Source organism: Tursiops truncatus, chromosome 20 (genome assembly GCF_011762595.2).
Source record: "Tursiops truncatus isolate mTurTru1 chromosome 20, mTurTru1.mat.Y, whole genome shotgun sequence".
In the NCBI taxonomy this organism is placed as follows: domain Eukaryota; kingdom Metazoa; phylum Chordata; class Mammalia; order Artiodactyla; family Delphinidae; genus Tursiops; species Tursiops truncatus.
In genome coordinates this window covers 11237105-11252326 of record NC_047053.1, presented here as the reverse complement: position 1 = coordinate 11252326, position 15222 = coordinate 11237105, and the positions used below count along the sequence as shown (strand labels likewise).

General features: G+C 40.5%; 1 protein-coding gene across 4 annotated transcripts in view; it reads right to left on the bottom strand.

Moving 5' to 3' along the window:
- Window positions 1–4666: 4666 nt before the first annotated feature.
- Window positions 4667–15222, bottom strand: part of UBE2G1 (ubiquitin conjugating enzyme E2 G1) — a 103951-nt gene continuing 93395 nt past the window's right edge. For 2 of the 4 annotated variants that reach the window (XM_019926856.3, XM_019926857.3), the window contains one exon: window positions 4667–7721. The gene's annotated coding sequence lies outside the window, so the exon portion shown is untranslated. Of the gene's footprint in view, window positions 7722–12080; window positions 12699–15222 lie in introns of all 4 variants that reach the window. The other 2 variants (XR_004523990.2, XR_004523989.2) reach the window with 2 other exon arrangements.

The following is a 15222-nucleotide window of genomic DNA, read 5'->3' as shown; positions in this document are numbered from 1 at the left end:
CGAGACTGGGTAAGAGCAGTGAATGAAAGTGGAGGTAGCTGGACGCGGGAGGAACCGAGAGCCTAGCTCTCTTCACCTATACTTTCGAGGCTCTGGACTTATCAAGCACTGACTGGGCTCTATCATATTACACGCCCTAGGCAGGGGACTGAAAGGGATGGACGCAGCGAGCATTGACTACTCTTTGGGAAAATGTGGCCACGAGAGGGTCGAGAAAGGGGTTTTCGTGGTTTGTTTGTAAAGATGTGAGAGGCTGAGAGAAAAGAGCCAAAGGAGAGGGAAAGGCTAATGAAGGTTCACTAGCCTGGGGAGGCGGGATGCCCTGCAGGCGAATTCAGAAGGAAATTTAGGGGAAAGGATTAACTGTAGACTACAGGCAAGTCACTTGTTTTCTACTAAAACATTAGGAAACAAGAACGTGCATGCAGATGGATGTGGAGGTAAGAGATATCAGAGAGATTGCTTGGTGACATCGTTTTTATGGTTGAAGTTCATAGGCAAGGGGACCAAAAGAGTGAAGAAAATTTGGGAGAGGAATCTGAATTTGGAAGGCCTGGTTGCACGTGTCTTCTGAGTGTGTGGATGGGCCACTTTTTTCTAGCAGAACTCAGCCACCTGGCTGCAGAAGCAGAGAATATGGGTTGTAGCATTTGCGCAGGGCTTGGTATTCATTGCCAAAAAGAAACTGAGAGTGCTGTGAGAATATAACTCTGGTGCAGGCTGGGTAGAGGCTGATGTACGAGTCATAAAACTGCAGGTCTCTATAATATTGAAGACCAATGCAGTGTGAACAAGGTTGTGAGAGCCCTGTGTTAGGGTGGCAAACTGAAGTTCATAAGTTAAACAGTACTAGGAGACAATAAACTCCAGGGCAGAGTCATGGAATATGGTAGCTGAAGTGGAGGTGAGAAGCTAGAAAAATCAGATATTGGAATTCAGAGGTAGAGAAGGTAGGAGACCATAAACCAGGTGCTAAAATCTTTAGTCAATGTGGGGATGACTAATAGCAAAAAGGAAGGCTAACGAGTAATATAACTGAATAGTGTGAAACCTGTCAAAACAGATTTTTACTCAAAGGACAATCAAAAGAATGTGGATTGCACCCATTCCTAGAAGCATCCACAGTTAAGGACTGAGGGGGAAGTGGTGGCCCTGGAGAAGAGCCAAGAATAAGAGATGACAGGTTGAAGGAAGGATCTGAGAACAGGATGAGGGTGTCAGAACAGAAAAGGGGGAGGATTTGAAAGTGGAGAGATTTTAGGTGCTGCCAAGGTTAACCATTTAGTGGGTAGTGAGGTAGAGTGGAGAAGGAATTTGGAGTTTAGATCATGGTAAACATAATCATGGGGTTAAAATGTTGAGGAAGGAGGAGGAATTCTGAGGGAGGGACATCTGGGAGATGAAAGGGGAGAGGGTATTGAAATCTTTAAGAACGGTGGTGTGCTCAGGGAAATAGCGTTCCAGTTGTGGCAAGAGACTAAAGATGCGGGAGAGGTGTGGGCAGGGAGGTGCGTACAGCAGCTGCATCGAGCAAGCAGAGCTTAGAGGGCAGGAGAGCATTTGCCAGGCTCGATGGAGGTGTCATGGCTCAAAGCTTCCCTGTCAAGAATGGTTTATAGGTGTGCTAAATGGTGAGCCCTTGGGGCCACTAGGGTAGCCAGGCAAGACAGTCTCCTCTGGCCACAGGCAGCCTCATCTGTTTTATCTCAGAGTGCCCTACAAATATTTCCTGGGTCATAACATAAACGTGATCAAGAAGTCCTGTCATAGCTGATGTCTGGGTTTTGCATCATATGACTTATCTTTGCCTCTTCACCAGCACCAGCCTAGTGTCTGGCATACAGCAGGTGCTCAAAATGTTTTTCTTTTTAATACATTCTTTTTAAATTAATTACTATTCATTTTTAGTTGCATTGGGTCTATTGGGTCTTCGTTGCTGTGCGCGCGCTTTCTCAGTTGAGGTGAGCAGGGGCTACTCTTCGTTGCAGTGCACGGGCTTCTCACTGTGGTGACTTCTCTTATTGCGGAGCACGGGCCTCAGTAGTTGTGGCACGCGGGCTCGATAGTTGTGGCTCGCAGGCTCCAGAGTGCAGGCTCAGTAGTTGTGGTGCACAGACTTAGTTGCTCCATGACATGTGGGATCTTCCCAGACCAGGGCTCGAATCCGTGGCCCCTGCATTGGCAGGCGGGTTCTTAACCTCTGCGCCACCAGGTAAGCCCTCAAAATGTCTGATGAGCTGTTGCTGTGAGCTATACCGGGAGTCAGGGGAACTGGGTTCAGATTTGCCTCTGCAACTGATTTGTTGTGTCGATCATGGTCAAGTCCCTGCACGATCTATGCTACCATCTCAGATTCTCCATCAGTTTCAAGAGGGAGTTGGACTAGAATCCATGGTTCTTAATAACTTGGGGGATCATGACCTTGGAGAATCTGATGAAAACCAGGGACCCTCTCCCTTAGAGCAGCACACATGTAGCAGTAAACAAATGTGCCCTTTCAGTTTGCTTGGCCTAGATGCCCACAGTCAAACAAGAGCTCATCTTAAGGGATTTAATCAACTCAAGAGCTTCACTACCTCCTCATCATGAGCTACCTTCAAGAAGCCCTCTAGCAGAGGTGAAAGCATTCTTCTTAGCACTGTAACATAACCCTATCTCTGGGCCCTTGTCTTCTGAGTAGACTCTTACTGGCTTGAAACCCCTGAGCTATAGGACTACTTAATACACCCTGTAAAATAAAGCATCTACAGTACTCAGTGAATTACAATACCCAACAGGGTTGGATGGAGCTACAATATTAGATATGACCTGAGAAATCTGAGCACTGAAACATGATTCATTTTAGACCTAATTCATGTTTTGTCTGATTTAGAGGAACTTTGTATGAAGTTGTCCCAGACATGGAGCATGAAGTACAGGAAGGGAAAAATGCTGCCTGCCTTAAGAGCGTAGGGGAACAGACTCTTTCTGGGGAGGTAGTGTCATATCATGATAGGGAGGGAATCACTAGACTGGTAGTCCAATGAATTGGGTTCAAGTACAAGCCTCAACACACCTCAGTCTCTACGTGACCTGGGAAAAAATATCCCGGAGGTAAGAAATAATGGCACACGGTATGTAAGGGAAGTCATGAAACTGAATCCCAGCCATGAAACCTACTTGCTGTACAGTCTTGAGAAATTAATCTGAACCTGATTCTGCATGAGGATCCTTGTAAGAATTTGACTAGATCCTTTACGAAACACATCTAGCACAAGCCTGCCACAAAGTGGAGGCTCAATAAATAGGAACTTGATTACTGGTGCTCATGAGGGTTAAAGGAGAGGTCACAGTGCTAACACACACAGTACTATTATACTGCACTTGTTCTTAATGGAGACTGCTGGCAAGGGAAAACCAAGTACCTTATCTATGACTTTCTGTGCAGCTATGTCTAAGATGTGTCTGGCTGCCTTTTTTGAAAGCCTTTCCCTTCTCCTTCACTGCAGCCCAGTGGGGTGTGCAGACTCCAAGAGACAAAGAAGACTAGTCCTACCGAGACAGCCAGGTTACACCATCTGAAACTGAGCAATCAAAAATACCTGAATCCCGTTGGGGTTTGCAGTCCTCCAGAAAACGAACAATTTTAATTTGGTGAGGTGTTACCAACTCTTACAAGAAGGAGGGAGAAAACCAACTGATCCTTCCTCAAAGCCTATGGCCTTGCACACAGTAGACAAAGTCAAAAGCTGTTCATTTGCATTGGACAGCATGGGAATAAAACTTTTTTGCTATATACCTCAAGTAGATGATTATGCTTACAACTGATATTTAAAGTTTAGGGACATCATCTAGACCTTTCTATAATAGTTTTATTTCAAATATATTTTTCAGAAAAATTAAACCCTGAAAACTGAGCCCCCATTTTCCCCAAACTGCTCTCAAGGAGGATTTTCTTCTTGTGATTAAGAAATTAGGCTCCATGTTCTTTTCTCGGAGTTTGTAAGGAAGAGGCCTTAAAACCACTGGCAACTTCTATCAAGACAGACAAGCTTTCAACACCTAACACTGTAAATCCATATAAACTATATATAAAGATGCAGGGTGAAAAGCTGAATATTTACATCCTGAATCCTGTTGTGGTTTGCAGTCCTCCAGAAAAAGGAAAAAAATTGTTAAGGGGGAAAAAAGTACTCAGTTCTTGCTGCATTTGCCACTAACTTACTGAGTGGTACTGGGCAGGTATTGGGGCCAAGTTTGCCCATCTGTTTAGAGAAGGGAAGGTGGGGATTGAGATGGTGCCTGTGTTCTCTTCCAGTTGACGTTTGAGACTGGGTTCTTCACCTTTTGGCTTATCTTCATGGTAGAACCAGTCTAGGCCAAAGACAAAATCCCAAATAATGCTCTAACATGTGCTCATTTTATTTTATATAAGGTTCTAAATCAGCATGCACGAAATTCTGATTAAGGATGGTGGTTGGCCGCGTACTGGAAATTTTAAGACCGTTATATCAGGTTGGAAGTAAAGTGAACTTCCTACCCTCTGGTTCCTTCTTTAAATAAGGTTTTAAAATTTTTTTATCTAGATTCCCCTGTGGACCCTTTGCTATCATGTGCTGTTTATATAGAAAGAATCCCATAACTTGCTTTGGAGACCTGCATCCTGAAACCAAAATAGCTCATGATACAGCCTCTAAGTCATCATTTATTGATTTATAGAGCACCCATCACATGATCGAGGTGCTTTACAATACAGTAAACATCACAACAGAACTCACATAGTTAAATACAATCAACAAATTACAGAACTAAAAAAAAAAACAAACAAACAAAAAACTGGAATGAAGCAACATTATGTCAAATTTCAAAGATGCTGAGAAGTGGCAGTACACAAAAGGTAATTCCACCAACTGGGGACCAGACAGGCAAAGATACACAGGCACCACAACCCCAAACGGGGAGATCTGTAGAGGGTGAATGAGCATATAAAATAAAATTTCACAACCAAGAATGAAGGCCATTAAAGACACTATGACACCCAAGTAATCACAGAACTAGTGGAATAACCTCACAAAAATATTACCTTGTAATGACAAGAAAACCAACCTCATTTGGATTTTAAACTCACAAGAGGCCAGAAAGCCACTGAGCTCACCCATCCTATTATGAGCACAGACTGAAATCGATAAGCCTTTACAAGAACTTGGAATAAATTTAGGAAACAGGCAACGGTTCTACAATCCGTAAGACTATGCAGGTGTTGTTGATGGTTGGCACGAGGTCAGGGAGAAAAATCCTCTTCCTAAAGCAGACAAGACTCACACTAATGATGAGGCACTGCTGGGACAAAAGCCACCTGGATCAGTGTCACCTGAGTGTGGTTTAATATCAAATGTAGAGGCATTTAGATTCACAGTCAGATGAACACTGGGAAAGGCACAGATGACACCTCTGACAGAGGAAAAGAAGCCAAAACATCTCTCGAGGCCTGTGTTTCCATATGTAGCACACTCAGGGCACCAGGTGGAAAGGGGTGTCATGAGACGTGCACTCATTCCTGGCTCTCCTTCTACCCCCCATGATCTAGCCCTAAAGAACACATGGTTACACCAAAGTAACTGCATTAATGTGGCACTTGAAGTTCAAGAATAGTTGTCCCTGAGTTACTAGGTCATTTGCTCCTCTCTGAAGAGTCAAATCCCAGGTTTTAACTCAAGAGATTGCTAGCAGAATTACAGCAATAGGAGAACAAAATTCAGACTCCATCTTGCCACAAGCAAGCACCATGTGAACAATTTCTGATTTAAGAATAAAAAGGGATTGCATTCAAAGTCCCAGGTAGGCATGCAGTACTGCTGGCACTTTGGGGCAACAGTGTTTACAGAGTCTTTGAAAAAGTAAAGTCACACGCCAAGTTCTTGAAGAAAATTGGGCTGCAATGAATCAAACAATTTCACATTCAGCCATTACACATTTATGGGCTTTTTTAATGCTTCAGAGTGAAGAAGAGACTGACATTTAGAAAAATCACTCTCTACTGTGACTACATCCTCAATTATTTTACTTCTGCTTTAAAAGACATGCAAGTTCATAAAGGACTGGCTCCTTGCAGGAATCCTTTCATTCTTCTGCCCAAGCATTTCTCCAAACCCCCCAGAGCAGAGATGCACCAATTCTCACTGATTCTCACAATTAATCACCATGTCCCATCAGGTACTGTCTCAAGTTCTATCCCTTATATGCCAAAGACTACCTCCAAGTCCCAGCCTCACACCAAACACAGAGGAACCTGGGCACACCTTTAACACTGCACATGCTCATTTTACATTTCCTGAAATTATTTTTGAAAACTTATGATATGAAATATACTTATGCTCAAACAGTAATAAAAATCCAAGTGCAGTATGTCAGTGGCAAAATCTGTATATGTCAAATAACAAAGCCTTTACATCCCTGTAATGCTTTGGGATTCACATAAGAATCTATACAGAACCCAATACATATACTGCCATGGCCATGTGATTTTCAAGTATTAAATTTGTTTGCATAAGGAAACAACCTGAGATTTTTCTAAACTGCACTTCTCTGGCACTCAGTATTATAACCTTCATTCAATACAATAAAAGCCAACAACTTGACAATTATTGGAAAAAAATTATATTTTGGAAGAACTCACTACATAAGGTGACAGAATTCCAAAATCAAATTACATGAAAATATACATCGCAATTTCTTTGTACAATAGGTGAGAAAAATCTGCAGTATAGAGGATAGAGGCAAAGAAATATGAAGAGCTAAGGAGAAGGGTGTGTGGGTAAACAGCATTTTTAATAGCAAACCCAGAAGTTAAGTAGGAAGCCTGCAGCTGTGCATGCTTTATTCATCCAACCTTCACATTAGGTAACTGAGGGCAAAAATAAAACCAAATCAGAATTTTGTATTGTTTGGGGTAAATTTCAATCATTTTAAATCTGAATTGAATTCAGAACCAACTCTTTTTAGTTCTTGGGGATAATGACTGAATTCAAGAGCTCTCAACAATGAAAAAATGTTATTGCTATATCCAATCCAAGAGATGGGTGCAAGTATAATACAAAAGGGATGAAGCACCTAGTGATGACCATTCCTCTGAAGTCATCATTAAAAATCAAGTAGTTGCTTATTGAGTGTTTCAGTATTTGAACTAAATGATCCTGGCAGACAGAAGAGATAAAAGCAAAGGGGAGTGTGTCAAAACAAAGAAGATACAAAGTTTAGTAAGTGAAAAGAGTTTAATGAAGCCTCAATGGTTTAAAGGAAATTAAATGGAAACTTTTAATCCTAATTGCTTTTTATCTGACATGCTTTAAGGAGTCTTTTAAAACTGATAAGAAACAATGAATAGGGAAAGAAAACCTGCTAAAATCTTTTAGAATTTACACGATTCTTATTCTACTACAAGAAAGCATTATTTGGTACAAGGTGTGTTTGTGGATGTACATGAACAGTATATATATTATCCGGATCATGTTGTGCTATGTACAGGTCTTTACAATTCTTCCTGAAGGTTAAAACAGTTCATTAGAATTCAAAATGCGTAATCATCTGTAAGTTGGCACTTGTTAGGCTCTTGTCAGCATTGATACTGGCATGTTTTATTGCAGCCCAGTTCCAGCCAGTGTTTGCCAACTTGTTACAACAGAAGTCCAGCAATAGGTGGGTAGAGTGCAGGAAAAACAGTGCCATGTTTCTCAATTGGAGACCTACAAGAAAGCAAACAGCATTATATAATGATTTTATAAATTACAAAAGAATTGATTGATTAGAAATTTTTATTTGTATTCCATTTCTTGGGAAACAAATTTTTCATTTCACTTTAAGCTCACTTTTGTGCTTTTCCAATATGATAGCCACATACAACCATTTCATTTTAAATTCAAATAATTGTTAATAAAATTTTAAATTTAGTTCCTCAGTCACACTACCCACATATCGAGTGCTCAGTATGTTTACTGACTACCATGTTGGACAATGCAAATATAGATTATTTCCATCAGTGAAGAAAGTTCTATTACTAAGCTTTAACTTAGATTTCTCTAGGTTCAGTCCAAACCTATATTATCCGTGAAGCCTCTGACAACTGACCTCTCCCAATTAGAGTTCCCTATTGTTTTGTATCTGCTAATCTCATGTGTTCAATTCGACTAGAACCACAGCTAAATAAAAACTACCACCTTATCGAGTGCTTATTATGTGCCAAGCAGTATACAAAGTGCTATACAAACTTATCTCATGTAATGCTCATAATCACCATATGAAGGGGTTTCCCCCTTTTACAGAGAAAAGAGAGACAAGGTCACAGAGCTAATTAATAAGTGGCAGAGTTTCCTGTTCAAAAGGTTAGAAAAAAACACTAGTTTCAATTAAATTAAAAAAAGTCTAATTAAATGATTGGACTTTTCAGAGCTTTTATTATATGAATGTGTCCTTTGAGTATGTAGCGGGAGCAGGGGAGGAGAATACCTATTACTATTACATCGGATCAAGTACTCCAGAAACACTGAAGTCTGTATCACCTGCCAAGCCAATGCTGGTCACAAAGAAGTCTAATAGAAGATGACTGGGAATCCAAGGGATATAATTTTAAACTCCTAACAATGAAGCCAAATGTACTTAGAGCCATGGCAAATATTTAACTCACACCAGATGTGTGAAAAGTTCAGTGTGTCTTCTAAATCCCCGAATGAATTTATCAATATTACAATCACCCGAATTCAACCATACCAGAGGTCTGATGTGGGCAAGAAGAAAGCTGTGGGCTTATCTATGGCCGAACATGTGCCTATTTCCTGAATTTAGACTACCTCCCTAAGACAGCTCCTGAGAAGTAGAATGACTGCTAAATTTCTCTCCAAAGGGCTCATACCAATCAATGTAAATGGTCCCCAGCAAAGCACTGAATCCACCAAATATGAATATACCACCTTCACCAGCAATCAGGTTCTATTGTTTGCATACAGATACACATATGTGCACACGTTTTATTAGAAAATCTAAAGACATAGACTGATACTCAAGAGAAATCATTATGAATAGGACTGTAACTTTTAGGTTATGTTACTTAAGTGTTTTTCCAAAGACTACATATCACACCCAAATTTACCCCTGCCCAGTTAACCTCTCAGGGCTGAAAAAGAACTGGGTATAGAGCGCGGGCATTCAGTAATCATTCCCTTATGATATGAACAAGAAATTTCAGGGTCACAAAAGAACCATTTAAAACCTGTTTCCATGTGAGGTTTTAAAGAAAAATACTCCAGAGAGGACTGACTATAGAAAGTCATTAACTACCTAAAATCAGGTATTTGAGCCTTTTAGTAGTTAGGACCCAGCTTTAAATAGCTTTAGCTTCTTCTTCAGCAGGAAAAGAAAAATCTATTCCCCCCGCCCCGCCTTTAAATAAAATATATTCTAAACAGACAAAAGGCCTTGGTACAGAAAAAGCAAGTTTGTTGTTCTTTTCTCTAGAAAGAGAAATGTGAAACTGAATTACCTGCATAACACTCAAATAAACAGTGCTGACCTAAAACAGTCATTTACAATTTGTAAGCATATCCCATTTCTGGTTTAAAATAAATCTTCTGTTGTGTGACTTTGTTAAAAAATCACACCATTTTTATATTAATGGAAATTATATCAACTGTATGTCTTTACAAAATAACTTAAGTATCTATTTTTTGCCTCAAACTTACACTTCATTATTCTTGATTTCTAACCTACAAATCTGGAGATGGTTTAGTTGGAAAGTGTCTTGTTCCATTTATTTCTAAAACTAGAATCAAATCATTAGTTTTCCATGTGGCTACACAATTTAATCTTTCTAAAAGGCCTAAAAAAATAAAAAGCAGACAAGCGTGATTTCCAAAAAAAAAAAAAAACACTTTTTTTTAACACTTTTTGATGTTAAAGACAATATTGAAAGTAATTCGTCATTCAAGGGTAAGTGTCCCAATAAGCTCAACCATTCTTAAGTGAAAGCAGTCCATGAGTTAAATAGCTTAGTATATCAAGGAAGTTTTCCCCATTATCTTTCACACAGATGATTCCAAAAGTTCCAATTCATTCTACACTGCCACCAAATATACTACTTACTAAACAACAACTCTCCCCCATCACCAATCCATCTGTTTTTCCCCCAAACTGAACTATTCTTTTTCTTTTCCTTATGTCATGCACTGGTGACCATCCACACACTTCCTTTCTGAGGTCGGTAATACCTCACTCTCCTAGCTCTCCTCCTTGTGACCAGGCAGCCCACATGTTTCTGTCCCCTAAATGTGGAAATTGTGCAAGATGCTGTCTTTGGCCCTAGTATGTACTGCTCTCTATACCAAATGAATGGTCATCTCTACTCTATAGAGACTTCTAATCTCACCCGCAGCCCTACGTCTAACCTCTGTCCTAACCATTCAGTATCAGTCATACTTTCTCAAAGCTGCACCGTGTTTCTACTCCCACTAGAGCTCTGCGAGTGGTTTAACCTTTTTTATGCCTGGTCTAACTGGCTAGGTGAACAGCTCTCTAATGGCCTGGATAATGTCTATGGTACTCCTACAGAGCCCCTTCTTTCCCAAGAAACAGTGCCTTTGTAAATATTCATTAACAAGAAACGAAATGAGCTCAGGGTCAGCTGTTCTTGGTGTTACCTCTCATTTCAAGATATAAATCTTAATCCTTAATAACATGCAACTGTTAAAAGGGAAGCAGATATACATTATTGAGCTAGTAAAATATCAAGACAATGTTAAATGGAAAGTACAGAGTGTATGCTATGTATACATTTATGTTATAAACACAGACACAAAATCACACTTGTGTGTACATGTGTGTTAGGGGGAGAGTAAGATTTCTGAAAGATTAAACAGTGTTTACTTCTGATAGCAGAACTGGGGAGCTGAGATGGAAAAGAGATTTACTTTCCCTTATATATAGCTGCAACTATAAAGGTAGCAGTCAAATTCAGAAGGAACCAAAATAGAGCCATGATATTTATGGGTTAGAGAAGATGTTTCTAGAAGGGAGATCAATAGTCAATTCAATTCAATTGCTACAGAGATTAAAAATCAAAACTAAGGGACTTCCCTGGCGGTCCAGTGGTTAACGCTCCCCACTTCCACTGCAGGGGGCACAGGTTCAATCCCTGGTCGGGCGAACTAAGATCACACACGCCTCATGGTGCAGCCAAAAAAAACCCACTAAACTAAAATTAAGCCTTTGGATGTGGCAAACAGGCAGCCCCTGGTTTCCTTATTACGTTAGTTTTCTGTGGAGAGGGAAGAAGGTGAGGCAAATGTGCTGGAAGATTGACAGTTTAAAAAAAAAAAACAGGGCAAAGCCCCTTTGTTTCCCAGGTCCCTCTCTTCCTCCCTAAAGTTAAGTAGTACTACAAATTTTAAGAATTTTATATATTTCTTCTAGTCCTTTCTTTTTAAAAAAACTTTTATTCTATCGGATAACTATGATAGAATAAAATATAGTTGGTTTTACTTTATAATTTACATAAATGATATCATACTTTTTTTTGCAAATTGCTTTTCCTACTCAAGATTTGTGTTGAGGGCTTCCCTGGTGGCGCAGTGGTTGAGAGTCCGCCTGCTGATGCAAGGGACACGGGTTCGTGCCCCGGTCTGGGAAGATCCCACATGCCGCGGAGCGGCTGGGCCCGTGAGCCATGGCCGCTGGGCCTGCGCGTCCGGAGCCTGTGCTCTGCGACGGGAGAGGCCACAACAGTGAGAGGCCCGCATACCACAAAAAAAAAAAAAAAAAAAAAAAGATTTGTGTTGAGATTTAACCATGTGATTATATATTACTAAGTCTACATTAGGTATTTTAGCTGATACAATAGAATATTGTAACTGATATTAATAGTAACTGATCAATTCTGATAGGCCTTTTAAAAATTACACACAATACTGCAAGCAATATCCTTGTATCATGTCTCTCTGTACACATGTGCTGGAGTTTCTCTAACCTATACACCTAAATCGCAGGATACGTGTTTTCAAATTGAGTAGATATTACCAAATTGCTCTCCAATGTTGACAGAACAACTTCACTCATACCAGTATTTCAGGTACACCACTTCCCGAAATCTTCACCAACACTTGGGTTTCTTGGACATTTTGGTTTTTGACAACCTGATGGATTTGATGTCATCCCCTGTAACTTCGTATTTCTGCTTACAAATACAGCTGAATTAATTTTTGCATGTATAACAACAATCATCTTTCTTTTTGCTTCTATTTATTATCTATTCATATCATTGTCCTTTGTGCTGATATTTTTCTTATTGCTTTGCAAAAGTCTGTAGATTCTAGATAGAAATCCTGAATATTAGATTTACAGAAAATTTTTCCCAGTTTGCCGCTTATATTTGTTTACTTTGTCTTGTCATAATATTTAAGTTTTTGGTTTTGATACAGCCAAATTTATCAAATTTTTTCCTTTTACGGGTGTTACTGGTGCCTAATAAATCCTTCTCTACCTTGATATTCTCCTGTATTTTGTTCTGATATTTGTTTTTCCTATCTGTCTTATGTTTTAAAATTTACTGGAGTTAGCTTAGTCTCCTCCTTACCTCAGTCAACAAGATCACTATAGATCACCTGTATTAGTGGGAGTGAGGTGGATGCATCCTTGAAGCAGGTTCAGTAGAGTCTGCACTTTTCTTCATAATCTTACTGTAACACAAGAGATCAGAAAGCCTCAACGTTTAAGGAGCCCTAATTTTAAGGAGATACGGGTGAGATGTGGAGGCTAATCCTTAAATGATCTGAATATGAAACCCATCAAGGATGTGGTCCTATTGTGATAATCACATACTCCAAATGTGGTCTCAAATAAGCCATGAAGAAAATATGGCCACCTAGGAGGAACAGAAGCCGTATACATGGAGCCACATATACTTCTATTTGTGAGAAATGACTCTAGATTCATGCGTACACATATGCAACGAGGTAAGGCAGAAAATCTTCTATCTAACTGTGCTGGGTTACACAATGCCTACTATCCTGGGTGAGGTTATCTACGAAACAGATTCTCAGACAGGTATTTGTTTACTGGGAAGTGCTTCCAAAAACAAGAGTGAGGGAAATAGATCTAAACAGAAGAAGAAGATGAACTGAGGGGGGCAGTTGAAATAAAGGCTTCAGTCAATCCCACACTGGAATGGCCCTTCAGATAATTCCCAAATTGAGAAAAAAGTCCAAGCTTTTGTATCAACCCATCCCTTACCCAAACCAACTAGTCCTTGGATGCAAGTGGCCTCTGGGGAAGGGGACTAACTTGGGCAAGTGATCTCTTTTAGCTAAGGGCAACACTCCTAGAAAGCAACTCAGCTATGAGTTACCAGTAGGCAACATGCCCAGCAGGCTGGGATATGATTATTTCCCTCTGGACAGAGACAGTAACATCCACTACAGCCATAGCTTATCTTCTCTTATCATCTTACTTATTCCCTGATGAAGCCAACCAGCAAGTTGTGAGCTGACCTATGAAGAGGCCCATGTGACAAAAAACTTAGGACTCAGTCAATGGCCTATAAGGAATAGAAACCTGACAAAAACCAGTTGACTGAACTTGGAAGCAGATCCACCCACCACAGCTGAGCCCTGAGATGGCTGCAGTGCCAACCAACACCTTGACTGCAGCATTATAAGGAGCCCAGAGCCAGAAGAGTCAACCAAGTCATACATGGAACCCTGGCCTATGGTAACCATGAGATAAGAAATGCTGTTTTAGGGCTTCCCTGGTGGCGCAGTGGTTGAGAATCTGCCTGATAATGCAGGGGACACGGGTTCGAGCCCCGGTCTGGGAGGACCCCACATGCCGCAGAGCAACTAGGCCCGTGAGCCACAACTACTGAGCCTGCACGTCTGGAGCCTGTGCTCTGCAACAAGAAAGGCCGCGATAGTGAGAGGCCCGCGCACCGTGATGAAGAGTGGCCCCCGCTGGCCACAACTAGAGAAAGCCCTCGCACAGAAACCCAACACAGCATTAATTAATTAATTAATTAATTAATTAAATAAAATAAAATGACACTTAAAAAAAAAAGAAATGCTGTTTTAAGTCACTGAATTTTAGGTAATTTGTAACACAGCAACAGAGAATTAATACAATCCCTCTAGCCTTGATACAGAACCAAAAGACCAAAGTCCTTTTGTCTAGTGGTATAGAATGTGGCCATGCTGCTGATCTATGGGAAAGGGAGGATTTGTTTCTCCCTATCTCCTCTCTCTTCATCCCATCCCACACCTGAATTAGAAAAAGGATATGGTTATTAATTATTAATAATCTTTATACAGGAGACACAGATACTACATGATTACACTTATATGAGGTATCTAAAGTAGTCACACTGATAGAAACATAAAGTGGTGGTTGCCAAGGCCTGAGGAGAGGGGGAATGGAGAGTTGTTGTTCAAGGGGTAGAGAAGTTTCAGTCGTGCAAAATGAAAAAGCTCTAGAGATATACTGTACAACAATGTGCATATAGTTAACAATACTGTACACATAAAAATTGTTAAGAGGGTAGATTTAGGTTGTGTGTTTACCACAATAAAAGTAAAATAAAGAAAATCTGGATCAAGTACATCAACACTAATGCTTCCAGTTAAAATTAAGTTATAGATTTTGATGTAAAAAATTACATCATTAAAAAATACTAAATTAAATTTACTTTTCATTCAACCCAAATAGAATGTACATTTTTCAAGTGCTTCTTGTGGGTTTTATTTCACATCATCCTATCACAAGACTACAGAGACTGAGGATATTCAGAAAGTGCATGAAAAAAGCAAGTCTTTAAGAAGAGTTTGAGGGCTTCCCTGGTGGCGCAGTGGTTGGGAATCCGCCTGCCGATGCAGGGGACACGGGTTCGTGCCCCGGTCCGGGAGGATCCCACATGCCGCAGAGCGGCTGGGCCCGTGGGCCATGGCCGCTGAGCCTGCACGTCTGGAGCCTGTGCTCCGCAACAGGAGAGGCCGCAGCAGTGAGAAGCCCGCGTACCGCAAAAAAAAAAAAAAAAAGAAGAGTTTGAGTGATAGACTAGAGCTCGCTAAATCTGCCACAAAGCAACAGGTTTCTACAGTATAGCCATGGGCATAAAAATCATGTAATGACAGAGACATTTAGATTATGTGGGGCTTCCCTGGTGGCGCAGTGGTTAAGAATCCACCTGCCAACACAGGGGACACAGGTTCGAGC